Raw genomic sequence first — 24,927 nt, 5'->3', positions numbered from 1 at the left:
TACTCGGGAGGCTGAGGCAGGAGAATGGCGTGAACCCCGGGGGGCGGAGCCTGTAGTGAGCCGAGATTGCGCCACTGCACTCCAGCCTGGGCGACAGCGAGACTCTGCCTCAAAAAAAAAAAAAAAAAAAAAAAGAAACACACACGTTTGAGGATTCTGGCAGCAGCAGCAGTATGGTTTTCCCAGGTCCCCTGATAAAAAACACAAAGAGCAACTAGGATAACGAAATCAAAAATCCATGGGAAACAGCCACAAAAGCCTAGGTGACAAAGTATCTCCACAAAGTCCCAAATATGAGCAGGTACAAATCACCAATAGTCACAAGACCTGCAAGGTAGGTACCAGTGTCTGTGAGAGGAAGCAGAGATGGGATCAATGCAGCATCTAACAGACCTGGGCATGCCAAAACAAACAACAGGCACTCAACTGGAAAGTTCAGCGGGCCCATCTGGGAACAGCAGCTAAATATGTTGGGTCTACTCCAACAGCTGGTGAGTTCAAGGAATTTGCAGCTAAGGCTGAAGGAGCTGAGAATATGGCCCCTTGAACTCTCAAAACTAACTGACCAAAGCTCTTTTGCCAGACAACACTCCACTCTGAAGACAAACTCCTGGGGGCAGAATTCAAATTGAGCAGAAGAGGAATAATAAAAGATAAAGGGAAAGGAAGGGTCAGATAGAGGGGGTGAGGGGTGCCAGATCTGAGAAGCAGGGACCATCTTTTTAAACACTTCAAGACAGCAGAAGACTTCTGGTACTCTAGATTCCTGAAGTCTGAAAAGCTGTCCTTAACAGTGTGTCTCCCTTCTAAAAGCGGGAAAACTGACTTTCCATGAAGATGAGCAACAACAAAGGATCACAGTCAAATCCCATTCAAAGCTGTTACCATAAGGAAAAAGATAATAAAGGAGCACTTTTTTAAAAATTCCACAAACTAGGCTGGGCGCAGTGGCTCACGCCTGTAATCCCAGCACTTTGGGAGGCCGAGGCGGGTGGATCACGAGGTCAGATCGAGACCACGGTGAAACCCCGTCTCTACTAAAAATACGAAAAATTAGCCGGGCGTGGTGGCGGGCGCCTGTAGTCCCAGCTACTCAGGAGGGTGAGGCAGGAGATTGGTGTGAACCCGGGAGGCGGAGCTTGCAGTGAGCCGAGATCGCGCCACTGCACTCCAGCATGGGTGACAGAGCGAGACTCCATCTCAAAAAAAAAAAAGGCCGGGCGCGGTGGCTCACGCCTGTAATCCCAGCACTTTGGGAGGCCGAGGCAGGCGGATCATGAGGTCAGGAGATCGAGACCATGGTGAAACCCCGTCTCTACTAAAAATACAAAAAAATTAGCTGGGCGCAGTGGCGGGCACCTGTAGTCCCAGCTACTCGGAAGGCTGAGGCACGAGAATGGCGTGAACCCGGGAGGCGGAGCTTGCAGTGAGCCGAGATTGAGCCACTGCACTCCAGCCTGGGCGACAGCCTGGGCGAGACTCTGTCTCAAAAAAAAAAAAAAAAAAAGAAAATTCCACAAAATATCCAAAAATGTTTTATTATAATACAATCTCACTGTTTTAGGATAATTTGGGAAATTGAACTAACTAAAAATTCCACCCTCGGTCTTTAGGAGCTAAGAATAAAAAAGTAACAGTTGTCAACTCTCAATCTTGCTCAGAAACAGCAATACATGAGGGAAAAAAGTGGGTAGAGAGACTCTGACAGAGAAAAAGGTAAACCAACCCACAAAGCTGCTGTTCAGTGACACGTCTCACAGGGATCTTCACTCCACCCCTTTCCTTCTCCAAGTCCTTATATCTTTCTCATAGGTGTTATTTTATTTCAGAGATAAAATGATAAAAATGAGAGGCATGAAAGAGTAATTACCATTCGTTAGCAGAATCAAGAATTGGAGACAGTACATTCCTGGCTCCTTAGATGCACTCTAACTTTCCTTCAAACAACACACTCTCAGATCTGAACGGTAACCCTTATGTGGACATAAAACTGGAAAGTGGCTGGGCGCGGTGGCTCACGCCTGTAATCCCAGCACTTTGGGAGGCCAAGGCGGGCAGATCGCCTGAGGTCGGGAGTTCAAGACCAGCCTGACCAACATGGAGAAACCCCCGTCTCTACTAAAAATACAAAATTAGCCAGGCATGGTGGTGCATGCCTGTAATTCCAGCTACTCAGAACCCAAGAGGCGGAGGTTGAGGTGAGCCGAGATCGTGCCACTGCACTCCAGCCTGGGCAACAAGAGCAAAACTGTGTCAAAAAACAAAAACAAACACACACAAAAAAACCGGAATGCAATTTATCTCTCCTAGGTTCTGCATTAGAATGAAGTGCACAGTACTATCAGATCAACAAAACAACAGACTTTTAAAAATCTTATTATGTAGTAAACTTACAATACTAATAGACACTGAGTTGGGCTCACATGGGTACTGACCTCTCCATCTCACCTGGTCAATTATCTACTTCCTGGTACTTGATACTCTGCATGTGGCCACACGACTCTTTTTTCTTACAAATTTCCCCCTTTCCCTTCATACCACACTTCAGTCAAAAGTATCTCAACAATATTTATCTCCTGGGCTACAAAATATAACCTGAATCTTTTAAAAATATTACCAACAGGAGTTTTTGATCCAGTCAACAAACTTTTCTCCACTAAAAACCCAAGTGTCTCTGCCTGCTTGTATGCTATGGAGTATGTAATCAGAAACAAACTAAATACTCAAAGAATTCCCTTCTCTGGTGAGTGGTCTATTTTAAACCAGAGTAACTGTTTTGTCAAAAACAAAAGGTTTGTTTCTTCTTCACATTCAGAGTTCTAGACCATTACCTTCTAAATAACTCAGGTTCACCAAAATATCATTTGCCAACCACGTGTGGTGGTGCACGCCTGTAACTGCAGCACTTTGGGAGGCCAAGGTGGATTGATTACTAGAGCCCAGGAATTCAAGATCAGCCTGGACAACATGGCAAAACCCCATCTCTACAAAAAAGTACCAAAAATTAGCCAGGCGTGGTGGCACGTCCCTGTAGTCCAAGCTACTCAGGAGGCTGAGGTGGGAGGATCACCTCAGCCCGGGGAGGTCGAAGCTGTAATGAGCTGTGATTGTGCCACTGCATTCCTAGATGACAAAATGAGACGCTGTCTAAAGGGAAAAAAAAAAAAGGTATCATTTGACAAAGCTCCTCACCTACAATGAACCCAACCACCCATCTCAAATCCACCCACTCTGTTCACCTATTAACAATTCATCCAAAAGCCTAGAACTGAGCTCTCATACAAAATGAAACAAAGCAAACCAACCACCACCACCCCATTTTAAACAGCATGGAGATCTCATCCCTGTTCCAATAAAGTTAAGCAGATTCCCCAAAGAATGACATTTCAAAAGAGAAGATATCAATCACTTAAGATTTTTCAGGTAATGTCCCTATCACCACATAACTATCAATTCTCGTAAGATGACAATTAACCAAGATAAGTGATTTCAGTAAGATTTTTTTTTTTTTGAGAGAGGGTCTTGCTATGTCATCTAAGCTGGAGTGCAGTAGAGCAATCAGCTTATTGCAACCTCCATCTCCCAGTTCAAGCAATTCTCCTGCCTCAGTCTCTCGAACAGCTGAGACTACAGGTTCATGCCACCACACCCAGCTAATTTTTATATTTTTAGTAGAGATAGGGTTTCACCATGCTGGCCAGGCAGGTCTTGAACTCCTGACCTCAAGTGGTCCACCCACCTCGGCCTCCCAAAGTGCTGGGATTACAGTAGTGAGCCACTGAGCCTGGCCAGTAAGCCTAAGGTCCTAAAATGATTAAAAACTCCATTGTCTAGCAATTAAGTAATGCACCACATACCATTTTGGTCAACAATGGATCATATTTACAACAGTGGTCCCATAAGGTTATAATGGAGCTGAAAATAATGTCATAGTTCAAGGCATTATTCACATGTCTGTGGTGATACTGGTGTAAACAAACCTACTACATTACCAGTCATATAAAAGTCTAGCACATACAATTATGTACAGTACATAATAAGTACTTGATAATGATACTAAATGGTTACTGATTTATGTATTTACTATATTATACTTTTTACCATTATTTTAGAGTATAGTCATTCTACTTACTTTTTAAAAAGCTAACTGTAAGCCTCAAGCAGGTCCTTCAGGAGGTATTCCAAAAGAAGGCATTGTTACATAGGAGATGACAGCTCCATGCATTTTGCTGCCCCTAAAGACCTTCCAGTGGTACAAGATGTGGAGGTGGAAGACAGGGATATTGTGTCCGGAATTTATTCCTTCTTGTGTGTTCTTGGTCTTGCTGACTTCAAGAATGAAGCCGCGGACCCTCGCGGTGAGTGTTACAGTTCTTTTTTTTTTTTTTCCTTGAAGAAGGCCATTTCTTTTTTTTTTTTTTTCAATGATAATAACTCAATCCTCTATTTGACAAAGAAGAAGGAGAAGGAAGAGGAAGAGAAAGAAAGTGGGATAAAGGATCAGAAAGGGAGGAAAATAGAAAAAATTAGAGTATGACTCCAGGGTAGACCTGTTTTGTTGTCGCTTGGTTGGTTGGTTTGTCAGTTGTATTTTTCATATGTTTCGCCATGTTGGCCAGACTGGTCTCGAACTCCTAGCCTCAAGTGATCAGCCCGCCTCGGCCTCCCAGAGTACTGGGACTACAGGCGTGAGCCACCACGTCCAGCCCCCACAGTGCTTCTGGCCTCTGTGGTAGACGTCCCAGACGGGGCGGCCGGGCAGAGGCGCTCCTCACCTCCCAGACGGGGCGGCCGGGCAGAGGAGCTCCTCATAACCCAGACGATGGGCGGCCAGGCAGAGACGCTCCCCACATCCCAGACGGGGCGGCGGCCGGGCAGAGGCTGCAATCCCAGCACCCTGGGATGCCAAGGCAGGCGGCTGGGAGGCGGAGGCTGCAGCAAGCCAAGACCACGCCACCGCACTGCAGCCCGGGCAACACCGAGCACCGAGTGAGAGAGCCTCCGTCTGCAGTCCCAGCACCTCTAGAGGCCGAGGCAGGCAGACCACCGGAGGTCAGGAGCTGGAGACCAGCCTGGCCAACATGGCGAAACCACGCCTCCAGCCAAAGGAGAAAAACCAGGGAGGGGTGGTGGCATGCGCCGGCAATCCCAGGCAGCCTGCAGGCCATGGCAGGAGAATCACGGGAGCCAGACGCAGGGAGTCTGCAGCGAGCCGAGTGTACTCCAGCCTGGGCCACAGAGGGAAGAAAAGAAAAAGAAAGAAGAAAGAAAGAAAGGAAGGGAGGGAAGGACGGAAGGAAGGAAGGGAGTGTTACAGTTCTTAAAGATGGTGTGTCCGGAGTTTGTTCCTTCAGATGTTCAGATGTGTCCAGAGTGTCTTCCTTCCAGTGGGTTCGTGGTCTCACTGACTTCAGAAGTGAAGCCGCAGAACTTCGTAGTGAGTGTTACAGCTTTTAAGGTGGTGTGTCCAGAGTTGTTTGTTCCTCCTGGTGGGTTCACGGTTTCACTGATTTCAGGAATGAAGCCGCAGACCTCACAGTGAGTGTTACAGCTCATTAAGGTAGTGCAGATCCAACGAGTGAGTAGCAGCAAGATTTATTGTGAAGAGTGAAAGAACAAAGCTTCCACAGCGTGGAAGGGGACCCGAGTGGGTTGCCACTGCTGGCTGGGGGTGGCCAGCTTTTATTCCCTTATTTGGCCCCACCCAGGTCCTACTGATTGGTCCATTTTACAGAGTGCTGATTGGTCCATTTTACAGAGTGCTGATTGGTGTGTTTTCAATTGTTTAGCTAGACACAGAGCACTGATTGGTGCATTTTTACAGAGTGCTGATTGGTACATTTATAATCCTTTAGCTAGACACAGAGTGCTGATCAGTATGCTTTTACAGGGTGCTGATTGGTGTGTTTTACAATCCTTTAGCTAGACACAGAGTGCTGATTGGTGCATTTTTACAGAGTGCTGATTGGTGCATTTACAATCCTTTAGCTAGACACAGAGTGCTGATTGGTGCATTTACAATCCTCTAGCTAGACAGAAAAGTTATCCAAGTCCCTGCTCAACCCAGGAAGTACAGCTGGCTTCACCTCTCAATATTGATGATCCTGACCCTGTGTAGGCCTAGGCTAATGAATGTAATTGTTTGTGTCTTCATTTTTAAGAAAAAACTTTTAAAAGTAAAAAAAGTATTTTTTTAAAAGAAAACAAAAGCTTATAAAGATATAAAAATATTTTTGTACAGCTGTACAATGTGTTTCTGTTTTAAGCGAAGTGTTATTACAAGAGTCAAAAAGGTAAAAATATTTAAAAGTTTATAAAGTAAGAAAATTACAGTAAACTAGGGCTAATTATTTAAAAAATTTGTAAGTTTAGTGTAGCCTAAGTGTACAGTGTTTATAAAGTCTACAGTAGTATACAGTAATGTCCTAGGCCCTCATATTCATTCACCACTCACTCACGGACTCACTCAGAGCAACTTTCAGTCCTGCAAGCTCCATTTGTGGAAAGCACCCTATACAGGTTTACCATTTCTCATCCTATACACAGTAATTTTACTGTATCTTTTCTATGTTTAGACACACAAATACTTACCATTGTGTTATAACTGTCTACAGTATCCAGTACCGTAACATGCTGTACAGATTTGTAGCCTAGGAGCAATAGGTTATACCATACAGCCTGGGTGTACAGTAGGCTACACCATCTAGGTTTATGTAAGTACCCTCTATGGTATTGCACAATGACAAATCACCTAACAACATGTTTCTCAGACTATATCCCCATTAAGCAATACATGACTATTTATTGCAGCAAAACTTAGAAAAATAGAATTGCAAAGTCTTAAGCAGTTATTTTGTATGCAATTGCGCTTTAATGCATACAAGTTCAAAAGAGTCTTGATTTTTTAAACACCTTTTCCATGCCTCAAAATAGAGGTTTTAGGCCTGGTGCGGTGGCTCACGCCTGTAATCCCAGCACTTTGGGAGGCCAAAGCGGGCAGATCACGAGGTCAGGAAATCGAGACCATCCTGGCTAACACGGTGAAACCCCATCTCTACTAAAAGTACAAAAAATTAGCTGGACGTGGTGGTGGGTGCCTGTAGTCCCAGCTACTTGGGAGGCTGAGGCAGGAGAATGGCGTGAACCCAGGAGGCAGAGCTTGCAGTGAGCCGATATCGCGCCACTGCACTCCAGCCTGGGAGACAGAGCGAGACTCCGTCTCAAAAAAAAAAACAAAAAAATAAATACAGGTTTTAAAAGGATAGTGTTCTTTTCTGCTTTTAGAACTTTTTTACTGATGCCCTTACAAGTTGGTTCCACAATATAAATCCAAGGAGGCAAATTAGAAATTTGTTTGAAACAATACTATTTCTCTTAAAGCATGTAGATCATCTGGTTTAAGCCTCTAAGCACCTATCCTTGTTAACTAAAGGGTTAATGCCATTATCTGGCAGAACATCCCCTCTTCTCACACCACCTCACAACTCTGAAATGGATTTCAATTCCCACTGCACTTTCATTAGTACTTGCTCTGAGTTACAGATGGGCAGCTCTAACTTCATAAAGCTATGTATACCTTCATAAGAGCTCCTCATGTCACATCATTTAAGCCCCTTGACTGAATTACGACCTTACTCTCCTTGTCATGAAAAGCTGTAAGTTTAACGAATTAGGCCAAATTTCATAAGACCCAAGATATAATCTCCACATAACTTTTTACTTGTTTTTACAAGAAAAGGGCCAAACTCCAGGCCTAACCAGTAAAAGCTGTTTGATTTGCCATTTTGTATTAAAAAACAAATGGACCTACCAAAATTATCTTCCTTTTAAGCACCTACCTTATGTGGAGACAGTCTATATGCATATACTGACCAAATGGTGAGGAATGAATCACTGGGCCAATCATCTGAAAAGTCTTTTTCTGCATATACACTTTACCCGACAGAAAATGATTTCATGTATGCTTACCTAGCTTTCCAGCATCTGAAGCTCCTCTTTTGAATTTATTCTCCTTTTCAGTTCTTCCCTGATGAAGAGTCTATAAAATGCCTATCTTTTCTCATTTGTGGCCTGGGTGAATTTTTCTATTAAAAAATTGCATCTTTTTTTCTTTTTTTGGAGATGGAGTTTTGCTCTGTCGCCTCCCAAGTAGCTGAGGTTACAGGTACACACCACCACATTCGGCTAAAAAATATTTTCTGTATTTTTTTTTTTTTTTTTGAGATGGAGTTTCACTCTTGTTGCCCAGCGGCTCACCACAACCTCTGCCTCCCCGGTTCAAGTGAGTCTCCTGCCTCAGCCTCCTGAGTAGCTGGGATTATAGGCACTCACCACCACGCCCAGCTAATTTTGTATTTTTAGTATATATGGGGTTTCTCCGTGTTGGTCAGGCTGGTCTGGAACTCCCGACCTCAGGTGAGCCACCGCGCCTGGCTTATTTTCTGTATCTTTAAGAGCACTTACACATTGCCGTGTAAGGTGGCTCATGCCTGTAATCCCAGCACTTGGGGAGGCCAAGGCGGGCAGATCATTTGAGGTCAGGAGTTCGAGACCAGCCTGGCTAAAATGGTGGAACCCCGTCTCTACTAAAATTACAAAAATTAACTGGACATGGTGGCAGGTGCCTGTAATCCCAGCTACTGGGAAGGCTGAGGCAGGAGAATCACTCAAACCTAGGAGGTGGAGGTTGCAGTAAGCCGAGGTTGCACCAGTGCACTCCAGCCTGGGTGGACAGCACAAGACTCCATCTCAAAAATAAAAATAAAATAAAGTAAGAGCACTTCCACATGACAATATTAACATGAAAAAGAAGTGAGCACCCACAGCACTTGTGCAAGCAGCATTCTTAAAGTCCATAGAAAGCAAATGACAACTACTGCAAAATTTGTACTTAGAGAATTCAAGTGCAAATATTTTGTAGATGGAATAAGACAGCATTGTTTACAATAAAGACAAGTGCATGCATTATACTGAAAACCTACTTCTGCCACACAATGCATGACATTTGAAAGGTGTTTCGCTGGCATGCCCTTCTTTTCTAGCTGAACTGCTTTCTGTTGCTCCTCAGCCATCAAATGAATGGCATCATGGCCACATGTTAGCAAAAATTCCTTCTTTCCAATCCCGACAATTTTAACCAGAATGGAGAAATAAGAAAACATTTTTCAGAGGCAGAACGATTCACAAGACAATTTCCCCCATGACAAGACAGAATACTACTATAATCTGCATCTCCCTTCTGCAGCTCTTTTCAATTGTGACCTTTAGGAAGCTCTCCCAACATTAGGGAGGAAAAAATATTTAATTAAAAGAAAGGGCAGCAAAGGTGCCTACAGAAGGGAGAAAGCTTTTACCTTGTATTAGAGAAAGGTGGATTTTCTCAAAGCTCCCCATCCATCAGAACAAAATGCAAATCCCAGGATCAGGATTATGCAGCAGGAAGAGTACACAAACTTTGAGGCTGGGCCACAGCCTGACATGCAAGCCTGAACATCTGCATGCTGGTAAAATTCCCTTGGAGTTAGCAGTACTAACATTATGGGTGCCTTACACCTTTTGCATAAGTATGAGATTATTTCTCTGCTTCACAGAAATTTAAAGACTCCAAGGATTCTGCCCACTGTGATTAAAAAAGGAAGGCATTCCTCCAACACACACACACTCTCCAGCTTACATTTTCCTGACCTTCTGGCCGGAAGGATGAGATTTCTCTTGGATTTTTGCTACCTCTGTACCACCACTGCAGCTCTGCTGAAAGCTTGCCTTTGGCTCAAAGCCAGATAGAAAAAAACAATGAGGCCGGGCGTGGTGGCTCACTCCTGTAATCCCAGGATTTTGGGAGGCCGAGGTGGGCGGATCACAAGGTCAGGAGTTCAAGACTAGCCTGGCCAACATGGTGAAACCCCCGTCTCTACTAAAAACACAAAAATTAGCCTGGCGTGGTGGTGTGCGCCTGTAGTCCCAGCTACTCAGGAGGCTGAGACAGAACTGCTTGAACCCAGGCGGAGGCTGCAGTGAACTGAGATCGCGCCACTGGGCTCCAGCCTGGCAACAGAGCGAGACTCTGTCTCAAAAAAAAAAGGAAAAGAACAATGAGAAACTTACCCCTCTCATCCCCCACTCAGGTTGCTACTCCAGGCTTTCACTTCACGATCTGCCAGCTTTTCTTTACTTTTCTGAGTCCTCAGGTAATCTGCCCACTGAGTTAGGTTGCCATCAGCAAGAGAAACAGGCTGTGGTGGGCTAACCTCATCTTGGCCGAGTCCTCCCTAGCAATCTTAGTAACAGTTGTTGCGGCAGCATTTCTCCTGGCCGCATCACATAATGATAGCCGACACACACCAGCGCTCAGGCGCAGCCCACCTCTCACCTTCCTCTTGATGATGCTGTCAGGGTAGAGAAAGCCTGGTCATTCATTCTTGTAAAACCTGAGATTCAGTGCACAATTTCTTAACCTCCTCTTAGGCGTCACCATTTATTTCAGACTCTAACAAAAGATGGAAGAAAACAAAAAAACTCTCTGACCTCTGGAACACTGTCCTATTCTTGCCCCTACTCTGTAAGCCTCTGTCACTTGCCATCCCTTCAATCACGCCAGGCTTAAAAGGCCAGGTGGGCAGTTAAATATTAAGTGTGAACAGCTGCGTATTGTGTGCTGCTAGCAACTAAAAAGACCTCATCTATACACCTTCAGGCTGTGAAGGGCATCAAAGAAAGAAAACGTGTTAGAAATTCTGACAGATGCCACTTTTTTGGCCAGGGAAATTTAAACTCATTCTGGCTCTTTTTATTGATGGCAAAATAGAGGACTCTATCCAGAGAGGAGCCCAGAGAGTGGATTTGATTTCATATGTAAGCTAAACCCCTTCTCCCTTCACTGGTTTTAATTGTAACAGGAAAAGCATAAAACCTGCTACCAGAAAATAAATGTGAATGTTTCCAGAATATTGCAAGTAATCCCTTGCTTAAACACAAAATCCATTATTCAATTACATAACAAATATCTACTGAGAGCTGATACTATGCCAGGCATTAGTCAATGTGCTTGGATTATAGCAGTGAACAAGACCAATTCCATGCACCCATGAAGTTTGCATTCCACCACAGGAGTCAAACAACAAAAAAGGAATAATTTATAATGCTATTATAAATACATAAGACACAATAACTTCAGGCAGTGATAAATGGTATCAAAATAAAGTAGGTATGAGATGAAGAGTGATGGGGGGCAATCTCTGTGAAGAATGGCTTACCCCTATAATCCCAGCATTTTGGGAGGCCAAGGCCAAGACTGCACCACTGCCCTCCAGCCTGGGCAACAGAATGAGACCCTGTCTCAAAAAAAAAAAAAGAAGCACTTTGCTCACAGAATATTCATTAAGGAAAACTATCAAATTAAAACTAATTACTATAAATAAAAAGGAATGCCAAGCACGGTGGCTCACACCTGTAACCACACTTTGGAGGCGAGGCGGGTGGATCATGAGGTCAGGATTCGAGACACCTGACCAAATGGTGAAACCTCTCTACTAAAAAAAAAAAAAAAAAAAAAATTACCAGGCACATGGCACCCTGTAACCAAGGAGAATCACTTGAACCCAAGAGGCAGAGGTTGCAGTGAGCCAAGATCGTGCCATTGCACTCCAGCCTGGGCAACAGAGCAAGACTCCATCTCAAAAAAAAAAAGGAAAAAAAAAAAAGAAAGAAAGGTGGCAAGGCTGGGCACGGTGGCTCATACCTGTAATCCTAGCACTTTGGGAGGCCAAGGCAGGTGGATTACCTGAGGTCAGGATTTTGAGACCAGTCTGGCCAACGTGGTGAAACCCTGTCTCTACTAAAAATACAAAATTAGCTGGGCATGATGGTAGGAGCCTGTAATCCAGCTACTTGGGAGGGTGAGGCAGGAGAATCGTTTGACCCCGGGAGGCAGAGGATGCAATGAGCAGAGATCGCACCACTGCACTCCAGCCTGGGCAACGGAGTGAGACTCCATCTCAAAAAAAAGGGTAGCATTTGAGGTGAGCATGTGAAAATGAGTAAGATTCTGAAATATGAAGTGTGGGAGGGAAATGTAATTTACTAGAGTTTTGGTTGCAAACTATAGAAACCAACTCTGGCTAATTTAGGTAGAAAAGGAATTTACTAAAAGAATTTCTAGTAGCTTATAAAATCGACAAGAAGTTTAGAGAAATAGGCTGAATAAAAAACAAGCAGGAAGCAGGCAACTGAGAACCCAGCCACAGGAACAATCAGAGAAGTAGACTAGAGTGGTTAGGATGCCATGGTAACCGCCATAGTGAAGACTCTCTTAAGTGTCCCTTCATCCATACATCATTGCTCAAGACTCGAAGCCTAATAAAGGACGTTATTGGGTCATCTGGTGAAACCTCTGTAAGGTTAAATAGAATTGTAGCAATGTTAATGTCCTGATTTTGATAATTGTGCAACGGTTATAAAAGATTTCCTTGATTTTAGGAAATACACATTGAAGTGTTTACGGGTAAAGGAGCATCATATCCACCACTCAAAGGTTCAGAAGAAAAAAAAATTGTGTGTGTGTGTTTTTTTGTTTTGGTTTGGTTTTGTGTGTGTGTGTGTGTGTGTGCGCGCGTGTGCGCGGGTGGAAAGCAGAGGAAGGAGAAAAAGGCACTAAACCTGTCCAAACTCAAGTGATCATCTTGCCCCACAAAGCTCGCGTTTACACTTACCACACATGACACCACATAATCTCACCACCCAGAGATAATCCCTACGGTTTTTATGTGCATTGTCTTGCCTACCTGTCTTCCCTACTTTTATAATCACAATATATTTGTAGAATCATCTTTTCAAATTGGAATATATCTATGTTTCTGATAATACACAACAGCAAAAAATATGAATAAAGGAAAGACAAAGTTCTACATAATCCCTATATTTTCCCTACTCCAAACACAGATTAACAGTTTGATATTATTCTTCTACCCTTTTCAGAGTTTTAAATGCATACATATACCTTATAATTTTCACATATTGTCATTTTTTTTTTTTTTTACTTAAAAGTCTTATGACATCTTCCCAGTTTTATGAGAAAAGAATCTACATCAAATGTCAACAGTGGTTATTTCTGGGTGATGATATTAAAGGGCACTTTTATTTTCTTCTTGGTATTTTTCCTATTATATGACAGCAAAATAGATGAAGCTTTTAACCTCAGGGTGTGACTTTTAACCTTAGGATATAACTTTTAACCTTTTATATTAAAGGGGAGGAAAGGAAACACGGATTAATTTTGATGACAAGGGGAGATATGTTGAGAAAGGTCAACTTGAGATGAGGTTGGAATTGAAGAAATCATATAAGGAAATCATGAGGTAATGTGTGTCAATCACATATAAGCTGACGTCACCGAGGATGTAGTAAAAAAATATAAACTATAAATCAGGTACTCAAATTTCCCAAGGAATGATGAAAACAGGCCCATGAAAAGATAAACAATCCGAACAAGGATCACTGAGGACAAGAGTAAAAAAATGATAGACTATCACATTTCACTAAGTAACTAAATCACTAGTTTTTGCCTTAATACACTGATATGGATATGTGATCAATTCCAAATTGACAGTTTCAGAAAAAGTAAGTCTCTCACATTAAATATTAAAACTTCCCCTCGGGTCTTTTGTTCAGCCTTAAGAGAGTTCTGTGCTTTGGCTGAGCCAAAAACTCTGTTGTTCCAAAGACTAGAACTGTGGCCTACATATAATAGAATTAAAGAGTGACATGACGTGTTTTGTCCCAAAGGAAGAAGTTTCTAACAATTAGAGAGGCCCAAGAGTGGCAATGGCTGCTTCAAAAAATAGAATAGAAGTACTTCCAGAATGATAAAGACCTCTGCAAACCCACTCTACTACAAAAGCAACAAGAACACTGACAAAAATTGTCAACATATACTCTTTCAAAACTGCAAAGTAGCCAAAGACTCACAAAAGTCCAAGGAGTGTTTATTTAAAACAGCTAAATCTCAGTATGAACAGTAACTTGCCCCATTCCCATTCCACTCTACTCTGTTCTGCAGTCGCTTTGAAAACGAACAGCCTTGGCTCATACCTGTAATCCTAGCACTTTGGGAGGCTGAGGCGGGCCGATCACCTGAGGTCAGGAGTTCAAAACCAGTCTGGCCAACATGGCGAACCTCCGTCTCTACTAAAAATACAAAAAATAAAAATAAAAAAATAGCCAGGCGTGTTGGGGGGCGCCTGTAATCCCAGCTGCTCAGGAGACTGAGGCAGGAGAATCGCTTGAATCCGGAAGGCGGAGGTTGCAGTGAGCTGAGATCGCACCACTGCACTCCAGCCTGGATGACAAAGAGAGACTCTGTCTCAAAAAAAAAAAGAAAGAAAGAAAACGAACAGCCTCACAACTATGGTGACTGTGAAAACCAGCATCCTTGGATCCACTGGAAAGGGCAGAAAAGTTTGCCAAAAGCCCCATCCCCAGGAGGCTGACACCATTTGACCTCCCTGACAGCTCTGTGAAAAACTCCATTCTCAGGCCTTGACTTTATCCACCAGACTCAATTCACTCTGTGCAAACAGTGCTATTACCAGAGAGTTTGTCAAAAACAATCAGCAACAAGGGTTTAAAATCACAGCTACCCGAGGCAAGGATCAGGTGAGGCTCAAAAAAAACTGACAAAAACCTTAAAGGAAAAAACTGGGGAACAAGATGCTCAAGAGGGCTTTGTAGAACTTTGACATTCCTGGGCATCTGGAAGATGTACACATGTCCAAGGCTGTGATCACGCCCAGAAAAGATCTGAGAAGATCCTAATATCTCACCTCTGGCTGCCCTTAAGGCTCTGCGCAGGCAGGAAGTAAACACTACGGCAGAGGCGTAAATTTCCTAGCACTGAAAGCGTAAGCATACCCCACACACAGAGAGACCCCCCCCTCAGCAAAAGCTGGGAGACTTCATGCTTCAAGCCATTTAAAAAAATGTTTAATGAAGAAAGATAATACATATTCAGTAAATAATAAGATTCTAAATATTCTATACACATATGTTCATGTGTATGTATGAATGAGTATATAGTTTGCATCTGACCTACACACTGTAACAAGAGAAGGCCAGGTACAATGGCTCACACCTGTAGGCCCAGCACTTTGGGAAGCCAAGGCAGATGGTTCACTTGAGCCCAGGAGTTTGAGACCAGCCTGTGCAACCTGGCAAAATCCTGTCTCTATAAAAATAAAAAAAATTAGCCAAGCATGGTGGCACACATCTATTCGGTCCCAGTATTCAGAAGGCTGAGGTGGGAAGGATCACTTAAGCCAAGGAGGTCAAGGCTTTGGTGAGCTATGATCATGCCATGGGCACACCAGCGTGGGTAACAAAGTGAGATCTTGTCTTAAAACAAACAATAACAACAACAATAACAAAAAAAAGAAGACCCTGAATGAGAGAGGACAGCAAAGTGGCAAAGTGACTATAAATACTTTATATTGTGTTCATCTAATGTCAGTCCTTACAACAGCTGTGTAAGGTAGATATCCTTAATCACCTTTCACAGGCAAGGAAACTGAGGTTCAGGAAGTTTCAGTAACTTTCCTGAGATTTTACAACTAGCCCGTGGGGGGTGAGAAGGTAGGATTCTAACCAGTCTGTTAGACTGCAAAACACACATCATCGGCCACCACATTGTACCTTCACCTGAAAGAAAGAGGAAAAACACACTGATGTCAAAAAAAAAAAAAAAATTGGGAGAGAAAGTAAGGCAAAAAGCAGAACACTTACTTGATTTTGAGAGGTTATATCTTAGTTATTCATTTGTCTATAAATTTATTTACTACCTTGAAATAACAATTACTATTTGTCCACAACTCTTCACCTCTAATCCTCAAGTTTTCAGAGACTCCCCACTGCAGAGGTTCATGCTACTCACCAGAGCATTCATTCATTCTCAGGCTTCCACAGCACCTTCCTCTCTCCACCCAGGGACAGAAAACAGCTGAGGCTCAAACCTGAACCCTCCATCACCCCCACCACCGCCACTGCCAACTCTAAAAACCCTCTACTTTAAGTTTACTTCCATATTGTAAAAATGAAAAATAATTCAACATGTCTGTTTAATTTTTCTTTCCAAGGTATGTAAAATACGTGCTCATAAAATAACATCTGGCCACATCTTAATTCAGTAATTTCCTTGGCTGACCACTAGAATAAGAGGGGAAAAAAAAAAATTTTAGGAACTAGGCAAGGTGGCTCATGCCTGTAATCCCAGCACTTTGGTAGGCCGAGGCAGGGGGATCACTTGAGTCCAGGAGTTCAAGACCAGCCTGGGCAACATAGGTAGACCCTGTTACTACAAAAAAAAAAAAAAAAAAATTGAAAAGGAAATGGTTTGAAAACTTTAGGAGTTGTTTACATATTCATAGTACTACTGACTTTAAAAAGAAAAGAAGCAGCAAAACAAAACACAACACTTGGGAATGGAGTGAAGAACACTAAGGGGAAATAGGAAGCCAAGCTTTGTCTTTAGAATAATACTCATTTTTTCATCAAGGTTTGCTCCCAGAAAAATCATAACTTCCTTGGAAGGATTTGAAGTGTAATGTATCTGTAACAGGGATTAAGACTTCTTCAATAATATAAGACTAATCTTTAATTAGCCCAAATATTGAACAGAAACACTCTTTTATTATCAGCCTTGTAGTAAAAGGAAAAAAATGATGTTGAAACATTCTAGTCCTCAATATCATGAATCCAGCTCACTAGACTGTGACCTCTAGATTCACAATAGAACTATAAATTCCAAGCCGAGCATGGTGACTCACACTTGTAATCCCAACACTTTGGGAGGCCAAGGCAGGCAGATCACTTGAGGTCAGGAGTTCAAAACCAGCCTGGCCAACATGGTACGACCCCATCTCTACTAAAAATACAAAAATTAGCCAGGCATGGTGGCACATGTCTGTAATCCCAGCTACTTGGGAGGCTGAGGCAGGAGAATCTCTTGAACCCAGGAGGCAGAGGTTGCAGGGAGCTAAGATCACACCACTGCATTCCAGCCTGGGTGACAGAGTGAGTGAGACTTCATCTCAAAAAAAGAACTATGAATTCCAAATCCACTATGTAAATAAAATTCACATTGCATGAAACTTTTTGAGAATACTAGGTTTTGGGGGGTTTTTTGTTTTGTTTTGTTTTGTTTTGTTTGAGACAGAGTCGCTCTGTCGCCCAGGCTGGAGCGCAGTGGTGCAATCTCGCTTCACTGCAAGCTCCGCCTCCTGGGTTCACGCCATTCTCCTGCCTCAGCCTCCTAAGTAGCTGGGACTACAGGTGCCCACCACCTCGCCCGGCTAATTTTTTTGTATCTTTAGTAAAGACGGGGTTTCACTGTGTTAGGCTGACCTTGTGATCCATCCGCCTCAGCCTCCCAAAATGCTGGGATTATAGGCGTGAGCCACCATGCCCAGCCTGGTTTGGGGGGTTTTGTTGAGACAGAGTCTCAATCTGTCACCCAGGCTGGAGTGCAGTGGTGTGATCATAGCTCACTGCAACCTCCAACTCCTGGGTTAAAAATCTCTCTGCCTCAGCCTCCTGAGTAGGTGGGAATACAGGTGTGCACCATTTTTTGTTGTTGTTGTTGACAGGGATCTTGCTTCGTTGCCCAGGCTGGTCTTGAACTCCTGGCCTTAAGCAGTCCTCCCACCTCCCCCTCCCAAAGTGCTGGGATTACAGGTATAAGCCACTACACCTGGCCTAAATATTTTTTAATTTTCCCCAAATGTAACTGTGAATGGTCCTTTCAAGCCAGAAATTATAGAAATCCAAAATAGATGACTATGTTTGTTTCATAGAATATACATCTATTAACAAACTCTCGGTGTCAGTAACTTGACACAGTTAAATACAGAAATAGAGGAATCACAACACTGATAATGATAAGCCAAAAGAATACATATGAGTTTTTTTTGTAAGAGCCTATTATCCCAATTATGCTTTGCTTAGGTTAATTTTTTTTTTTTTTTTTTTTGAGGCAGAGTTTCGCTCTTGTTGCCCAGGCTGGAGTGCAATGGCGTGATCTCGGCTCACTGCAACCTCCGCCTCCTGGGTTCAAGCGATTCTCCTGTCTCAACCTCCTGAGTAGCTGGGATTACAGGCGCATGCCACCATGCCTGGCTAATTTTTGTATTTCTTTTTTTTTGAGACGGAGTCTCGCTCTGTCGCCCAGGCTGGAGTGCAGTGGCGCAATCTCGGCTCACTGCAAGCTCCGCCTCCCGGGTTCACGCCATTCTCCTGCCTCAGCCTCTCCGAGTAGCTGGGACTACAGGCGCCCACCACCACGCCCGGCTAATTTTTTTGTATTTTTAGTAGAGATGGGGTTTCACCGTGGTCTCGATCTCCTGACCTCGTGATCCGCCTGCCTCGGCCTCCCAAAGTGCTGGGATTACAAGCGTGAGCCACCGCACCCGGCCAATTTTTGTATTTCTAATAGTGACAGGGTTTCATCATATTAGTCAGGCTGGTCTCGAACTCCTGACCTCAGGTGATCTGCCTGCCTCGGCCTCCCAAAGTGCTGGGATTACGGGCATAAGCCACCACGCCTAGCCTGCTTAGGTTAATATTAAAATGTTTGCTATCCCTCAATGTAAGTTTGACTTTGTACTAAAGAAATATGGATCAGACAGATTTGTATCAGTCCTTAATGGCAAGAGGACTCAAAGGTAGAATAAAGTTTTTACAACAGGGAATGCATTCTATTAATCTCCTATTTTTTTTTGATTGTTGTGCTGTTTGCACACACACCAATGATGTGATATGAGTGGTAGGAAACAGCATCCTTGGCAGTGTTGTTCTTTACAGGAATTGCCTTTTAAGCAATTTAAGGCTTACAAAATCAGGTTGGTCAGATTATAACAACAGCATCCTAGCAGCATCAAGATAAAACACACACATCAGTTTGTTATTTCTTTTCAGCATCCTTTGACAAAACCCACTCAAAAGTGAAAAATTATCCATAACCATTATCCATGCACTGCCCCATGACACCTTTATAGAAAATTTTCAGACTAACAAAGCTGTTATTTCCATCCAAGAGAAAAAGTATTAAAGTATTTATTTCTGGCACCTTAAAACACACATACGCACACACACGTACACAGACACATACACAGGGCTTCTGACAAAAGAAGAAAAATTCAAAGAGAACTAATCCAGTGCCGTAATAAGTTAGTCAGTAGCTTCTATCAAATAGAAATTATTATGTGTCACTATGATCTTTATTGCTCCCTTTGACACTTCAAAGTGCATCAGGAAATAGTGACATCTGAATAGAAAACACCTTTGCAACCACTTAATTTCTAGAAAAAGGCTAGTTAAGTCATGCTATGGTGTGGTTAGGATCAAATGACCTACGTAACCTCTCTAGAGGTCACTTGCCCAGTGCTGTAAAAAGTAATCACTACTTTTTCTGGAAAAAAAATAAGAAAACCAACAATGACTTAGTACCTACTCTTCCAGAAAACATATGCCAGTGGTATCGATTTATGAGCGAGCTATTTTCCATCCTAGCAGCAGTTTAAAACAAAGACAGTAACACTATTAAGAATGACAAAACCTGGAAACCATATTCTGCAAATGATGGATAGCCAGAAAACAAAAAAGCTCTGAATGAATTCATGCAATGAACCATCTTACTAAGAAACAAAGGTGCTATGATCTTAGCTGTCCTCAAAATGGAGTGTGCACATACCTAGGGGTTCAGAAAGATTTTCCAAGGAGTATATGAGCAGTATGTTTTTCAGGGAATCAACTTCCAGATATTCAAGATCCATGGTCTTTCCCAAAAGCAGTCTACCCTAGAAGGCACCTGAAGACAGCACAACTCCTTCTCAGCCATTCTCAATCTGGCTGTATTCCCCAAGCCCCAACAATAGGACAATTTTAAATATAGATGCTGAGGAAGTGTAACTCTAAAGAACAAGTAACATGTCCTTTTGCAAATCAGGTAGCTCCAATTATTTGCTTTCAATCAAAGTGATGGAGAACCTAATACAGTCATCACTTGACAGATTCTTAAAATACTTTAAAAATTTTTTTTGGCATATAAGTAGAGATATTTAATGAACTGAGTGACATTGATATGGCAAAACTCCAACATTCCCATCTACCTATTTATGTGAACAATGTTTCTCAATCCTTACATCTATAAAATCAAAAATTGAGAAAAGAATTGACACTGAATCCTATCTCGTGCAGGCAATAAGTAATGTTCATCCATGGATACTCAAACTCATTAGGGAAAATGAGACTCGTTTACAACGAAGTTTTACCTTTATGTTTAACAATTGCAAGGCCAGGCGCGGTGGCTCACGCCTGTAATCCTAGCACGTCAGGAGGCAGAGGCGGGCGGACTGCCTGAGCTCAGGAGTTCAAAACCAGCCTGAGCAACACGGTGAAACCCCATCTCTACTAAAATACAAAAAATTAGCCAGGAGGCGGTGTGCACCTGTAGTCCCAGCTACTCAGGAGGCTGAGGCAGGAGAATTGCTTGAACCCAGGAGGCGGAGACTGCAGTGAGTCAAGACCATGCCACTGCACTCCAGCCTGGGTGACAGAGCGAGACTCCATCTCAAAAAAAAATTTTTTTAAATTGCAAATCAAAATAACTGTATATATTAATCGATGTAATCTTAATTCAATCTAAAAGAAAAAATAGTAACCAAGCCTGTAGAGTTATATAACATTTTTTAAGTCAACATTTATTACAGGAAGACACGAAATAGTAACCACTAAAAAATTTTCAAGTATGAAAATATATTCTGTTGAATAAGGTTCTGTGAGAGATGGGGAATTAAAATACAAGTAAAAAAGAATAAGAAACAATGGAAATCTTCACACTACTAAAGAGTTGGGTTTTGTTTTTTGTTTTTTGTTTCAAAACGGAGTCTCAGAAGGAGGGCAGTGGCGCAATTTTGGTTCACTGCAACCTCCGCCTCCCAAGTTCAAGTGATTCTCCTGCCTCAGCCTCCCAAGTAGCTGGGACTACAGGCGTGCGCCACCACGCCCAGCTAACTTTTGTATCTTTAGTAGAGACGGGGTTTCACCATGTTGGCCAGGATGGTCTCGATCTCTTGACCTCGTGATCCGCCCACCTCAGCCTCCCAAAGTGCTGGGATTACAGGCATGAGCCTCTGCACCCAGCCTAAAGAATTTATTAATGTGATTTTTAAATGGCTAAAGGCAAATATCAAATCACTCTAGTATTTAAAATGCATCCATAGCCAAGTGTGGTGACTCACATCTGTAACCCCAGCACTTTGGGTGGCTGAAGCGGGAGGACTGCTTGGGCCCAGGAGTTTGAGACCAGCCTGGGCAAGACAGTGAGACCATCTATACAAAATATAAAAATATTAGTTGGGTGTGGTGGTTCACGCCTGTACTCCCACCTACTCAGGAGGCTGAGGTGGGAGGATCCCTTGAGTACAGCAGTTGAAGGCAGCAGTGAGCTTAGCTCACACTACCGCACTTCAGCCTGAGCAACAAAGTGAGACCCAGTTTCTTTACCAAAAAAAAGAAAGAAAGAAAAAAAAGAAAAAAAGAAAAAGAAATCAATTTATAAAAATTGTGTGAGTTTTATTTAAAAAGTCAATATATACAATATGTTGGAAATTTTATATTTTGAAATTCTCTGATCCATTGATAAAAATGTGTTAGATATAAACTTTAAAGTACATTGTACATGGTTTCGCAAAATTTTTTTAGGCAGAATACAAGCAAAAAAGTTCAGTTGTCTGTGTTGATATTGAAAATATGTAAGTGAAATAGTGGTCAGTGAGAAAAGCAACTTAAAAACAGAATATGTTAACAAGGATAAGGATGCCAAAATAATTACAGTGTGCGTGCAATGGTTTGCAGCAGGAGGAGAGGTCAATTTCATGGATTACCAAGAACTAATCTTAAAGCAATCTTCTGTTGGGACACTTAAGCACATTCAGTTTCTAACCAGATTTGCTTCAGGCTTTCTGGAAAAAAAGAAAAATAAAGTCTAGAGGCTGTCATTTCAGTTTGAGCTTTTAACAGGCTCTCAGTCTCTAGCTGGCTGACATGTTGCTGGTGGCTACTTTGAGCAACAGTGAAGGAGCAAGTCCTTGGACACCTACCTGTAACTGATCTGACACCATTTCCTCCCTCCAGGTTCACACTAAACTTGAATAGAAAATTAGAGATTTCCTTTTTACCAAGTGAAATGAAAATGTCAAAGGCATCAGGTATTAATTACTACTCAGGCTTTATTTACAAAGCAAAAGTTTGATCAGAATTAAATGCCTCCAGATTCTACTTTTTAGTACAACTATAAACAGCTGTCTCATCTTTTACTGAATATAAATCATTTTAAAAGGAATATGAAAAGCTGCAATATAAACATGGAGCAAGAAAGCAAAGGTCTGCTGACACCCACAATAACTGAAGATGGTACCAATATTACCTTAAAACCTTATAACCATACTAAAACATCAGTTAAAAAAATAATCAGGCATGTGGAAGAATCACTCAACAGTCCTCCACACACCCTTTTTTCAAATCTCAAAGTCATTCCAGGAGCAGTTTAGAGCAGCAGTCGAAAGAACAGGCTCTGCAGTGAAAATGCTAGGGTGGAATCCAGGTTCAGCAATTTTCTGGTTGAGTGATATTAAAAAGTTATTTCACCTCTCCTAACTGTGAGTTATTTAACGGTGCCTCAGCTGTCTCATATTAAGTACTCAACAAATGTGAATTACTGTTATTACTACAGGAAGGAAAAAATAAAAAAAATTCCAAAGACTGCCAACAGGCCTTGTCTTCCTCTCTGCTAACAGCCCATCATGAAGATAAATACTAAACAATCCTAGTATTGGGGGGAGTGATAGGGGGATTATATATTCATTTAGTTAGTAAGTTAGTTATTTGAGACAGAGCCTCACTCTATTGCCCAGGCTGGAGTGCAGTGGCAGGATCACAGCTCACTGCAGCCTCCATCTCCGGGGCTCAAACAATCCTGCTGCTTCAGCCTCCCTTGCAGCAGGGACTACAGACGCACCCCGCCATGCTCAGCAGTTTATTTTTTTTATAGAGAGGGGATCTCGTTATGTTGCCCAGTCTGGTCTCGAACCCCCAGACTCAAGTGACCCACCCACCTCAGCCTCCCAAAGTGCTGGGATTACAAGCGTGAACCACCACACCCAGCCAGTTTTTTTTTTTTTTTTAAGTTAATGATTGTATCTAGTACAATAATGCTTCTAGTGAGTATTCTGTGAAGATAATTATGCTCACCCATAATCGGTAAGCTTAGAGCTCAGACTATTTACAGAAGGAATGATTTAAGAGCAAGAGACTAAGAGATGTACTCAACTTAGTACTCAACTAAGTTACCTTGGAGTATTACATAGCTACCTAGAAATTGGTTAGTTTGATTGTTTTCCATTTGTATGCAGTGGTCCAAAATAGAAAGCAAAGGTGTACATAGAATTGGTTTCTGAAGGTGGACAACTGGTCTTTACATGGCTGGGAGGCTATTATGATTTTTTTTTCCTTTGATCATTTCAGTTACTCTCTCCTTGGGGCACAAATGCACCATGGGATATGAGAACAAGAAGGTTTCAGGAAGGTCAATCAATCTTGTCTCATGTAATGGTTAAGTACCAAAAATGGTGTCCTAGCAAGACTAAATACAAACAGTACTTCAGAATCTGAGAAATGGAAGGAACTTAGAGATGACCAATCCAAACCAAAATTAAGGAACAATCTGCCCAACATCCCTTCCTCCAGCTTTGGCTGAAAACATGATGATGAAGGGGTAAAACCAACTCGACAAAAGAAAAAGCCTAAAATTTTAACAGAATGTGTTACAATACTATCTTAAATTTTTTAAAGTCTTGTATTATTCTTTCTTTTAATGATATACCATCATGACCAGGCACAGTGGGTCACGCCTGTAATCCCGGCACCTTGTGAGGCCGAGGCGGGTGGATCACCTGAGGTCAGGAGTTCGAGACCAGCCTGACCAACATGGTGAAACCCCATCTCTACTAAAAATACAAAATTAGCCGGGCAAGGTGGCTCATGCCTGTAATCCCAGCTACTTGGGAGGCTGAGGCAGCAGAATCGCTTGAACCCAGGAGGCGGAGGCTGCAGTGAGCCAAGATCATGCCATTGCACTCCAGCCTGGGCAACAAGAGCAAAACTCTGACTCAAAAAAAAAAAAAAAAAGAAAAGAAAAGAAAAAAGATACACCATCATTTCACCCAATTTAATTCAACAGCGATTAACAAAACAGAAGCACCTTCACTCACTCAATTCAACTTAAAGGTGCTTATTAGTAAAGTCCTGTGCGCCAGACACCATAGTTAATACCAAAGGTACCATTACTACAATTACTCTTAAAGCACGATCTCTGCAGCCAAGGAACATCTACTTTGTTCTCGGTAAAGTGGTGACTGGTTCACGAAAAAGTAAGACATAAAATACGGTTGACTCAAGGGCAGCTTGATATAAATCCCAGCTCTGCCACTAGCTGTGAAAGCTTAGGCAAGTCAGTTAACCTGTAAAAATAAAGATTACTCTATATACATGTATATATAAATAATATATAACATTGTAGTTAATATATATAATTACATACCATATTACATAATTCTACATTACATATATATTACATATATAAATACAGTTATAAGACCAAAATGTGATATATAGTGGGCACTAGGTTGGTCTTAGTTTCTGCCATTTACCTTAGTTTCTGTCAGTTTACACCAGGTAAACTGACCCTAAAAATGTTTTTATATCTCATTCAAGTTTTGCCTATTACCTACCTTAATCCTAACAAGATTTAAGTTTGTTACATTTAAATTTAAGTTTTATACTTTTTTTCCAGCTCTGTATTGCTATATACAACTACTCTCTTTAGGG

At 42.2% G+C, this 24,927-nt stretch overlaps 1 protein-coding gene across 1 annotated transcript in view; it reads right to left on the bottom strand.

Annotated features, from left to right (window-relative positions):
• Positions 1-24,927, bottom strand: part of AVEN (apoptosis and caspase activation inhibitor) — a 186,359-nt gene that overhangs the window by 160,132 nt on the left and 1,300 nt on the right. The window lies entirely within an intron of this gene.

The sequence above is a fragment of the Hylobates moloch genome, unplaced genomic scaffold, assembly GCF_009828535.3.
Source record: "Hylobates moloch isolate HMO894 unplaced genomic scaffold, HMol_V3 SCAFFOLD_14, whole genome shotgun sequence".
Classification (NCBI taxonomy): Eukaryota; Metazoa; Chordata; class Mammalia; order Primates; family Hylobatidae; genus Hylobates; species Hylobates moloch.
Note: the sequence above shows the minus strand (reverse complement) of the source record. Positions and strands in the feature narration are given on the sequence as shown.